This window comes from Pinus tabuliformis, chromosome 1_2, assembly GCF_031772625.1.
Source record: "Pinus tabuliformis cultivar Carrire ecotype Pingquan chromosome 1_2, CPIR1, whole genome shotgun sequence".
In the NCBI taxonomy this organism is placed as follows: Eukaryota; Viridiplantae; Streptophyta; class Pinopsida; order Pinales; family Pinaceae; genus Pinus; species Pinus tabuliformis.
In genome coordinates this window covers 580,734,346-580,736,750 of record NC_142298.1, presented here as the reverse complement: position 1 = coordinate 580,736,750, position 2,405 = coordinate 580,734,346, and positions in this window count along the sequence as shown.

The following is a 2,405-nucleotide window of genomic DNA, read 5'->3' as shown; positions in this document are numbered from 1 at the left end:
GAATCATTGTGCATTTGTTCTTTTTAGTGCATAATTCACATTAAGGAGAACTGAAAAGAAAAAGAAATACATGTAATTGCATTTTAGGAGATTGAATGTGTGTGCTTAAAAGGAATGGTTAGGGAAATGCATTAGTGAGTGCTCTTTGTTGTTTGATCCAAAAAGTACTTGTTTGCTCTTTCCCTTGTAGCTAGGATTTTCATTGTCAAAATGGAAAGAGTGCTTCTCATTTTAATTGCATTCTTAGGAATTTTGGAAAACATCACGTGGTGAAACCCAAAGGCAAATTTTAAGCAAGATCAACCTAAAATTAACCTCAATTAACCTAATAATGCATTGGAATTTAACGCAAACATCTAGAGGTGTCTAGGCTAGAGACGTGTTCTGGCATCTTAAAACCTAGTGGTTGTCATTTCATTGAGGTTGGGTGATTCCTCCTCTCTGAACCAGTAAGTACTAGTATGGACTTGTGCTCCCTGTACCATCGCGTATATAGTGGGAGACCCCAATAGGTTTAAATCCTTTATCCCTAGGAAGCCGAGTCTGCCGCCTTACCGATCACAATGCACTGAACACAACATTCAGGAAGACTGACTGCCGTACGATAAATCCTTGGTAATTTCTCTTTAATTTACCACCAAGGTGTATATTTCAGTTTTGTGATTAGTTTGGTAAACCCTCTTGTTTAGTATCTCCAGAGTAGTCACTTTTGTTCCTTTTTGACTCCTTAAAAGAAAAGTTTCATCTGAGCGCTTGTCCTTTCAAGCTCATTAAACAACGAAAGCAACTAGAGTCATCTTTCGTTTTTTCTCGACTCTTAAAAAATGAAAAAGCAAAGTTAAATTATAGTGTCGTAAAAATTAATTGACCGCAGATAACAGCCTCCCCGCTTGTTTTTTAGTTCATCTTAGGTTGAAACATATGGCGACAAATCCGGAGTCCACCAATCAAGGAATTTCTTTTGATGGGAATCCTAGTCCTTTTCCTCTGGTTGGAAATATTGGTGCTCCATATATGGCTACATTGTCCCTTCCGGGATTTACCATTGGCTTGCTAGTATAGTTTTTTTCAACCTCTTTGGTTCAAAATGTCGTGATTTCTCCAGAATTGAGTACACCTCCAACTGGACAAAATCAACCTCCAGTTAATCCTAAGGTTGACCCTTTGCCTTCTTCCTCGGTCGTTTCTTCCTCCCCTTATTCCTCTTTTCCTGGTGAAAGTATTGGTACTAGTAACCAGGTGGCTAAGAAGAAGAAGAAAGGGAAGAAGAAGAAGAAGAAGAAGAAGCAAATTCAGCGGAGGGGCAACCAATCAACCATTGCTTTGAATGCAAAATTTGATGAGAAATCATCCATTAAGCCTCACAAAGTTTGATGCCCATGAAAACTTTGTGCGGGAGACCATCTTCTTCAGAATTGTCCTGATATTCCTCAGATCTTAGAAGAATGGTCTTCCTGTTCACATCATCCCATGTCATCAACCTCTGGAGATCATGTTGGTGACATACCATCAACTAGTGATAGTAAAGTTCATGGAAAGAAGGGAACGGTTAAGTTTCCATGTAGGTTATGTGAAGGGAATCATCCCATTCACCTTTGTCCCTATCTGGACAAAGCCAAGAAAGTGTTGGATAACCGTCCTGCTTCACCGCAGTGAATTCCATCTGGTTACAAGAAACTTTCCCTAAGTCCTTCACTAGCTGATCAATTGACTGACTCGAATCAACCGTCAATCAAACCCAATCTCTCTGAAAGTGAATCCTCTGAGTCTATACCCGACCCAAATCAACAGGTCAAGGTAATAGTTGACCCGGTTTCACTTTCAACAAATCGTACCTTTCCTGAAGAGAGTGAAAATGATACCACTTAGGTTCTTTTTGTTTCTTCAGATTCAAATGAGCTTGGGGGCAATCCTCCTGTTCCATCAAGACAAGAGAAAATTCCTCCCACTCTCGTAACTCAAGGGGTTAATCCTCCTGTTTCTACGGTACCCCCTCGAAGTAGTCTAGTCACTTCCTTTGATTGGAATCAACTAGCAACATTCTGCCTTCCTTCTTATGTGCCTTTCCAAATCATAGTACAAGTTTGTAATATTATTATATCGGGTACTATTATAGATGAAGGTGGTTAGTGAGTATCCTTTCCTCAACTGCTTCGCAAGCGCTTGGTTCACCACCGCTTGTTCCTGTTACATAGAATCTGTAGGGTTTTAATAGAGGAACCAGTCAACCATTAGGGATCCTCCCTCAATTACCTATTACTTTGGGAGGAAAAACCGTTTATCTGAATGTGATGGTAGTCCCAGGCCCTTTAGATTACAATTTACTTCTTGGGTGCAACTATGTTTATGGCATGGGAGCTATTGTTTCCACACTCTTTCGAGTGATGTGTTTCCTGCATGAAGGC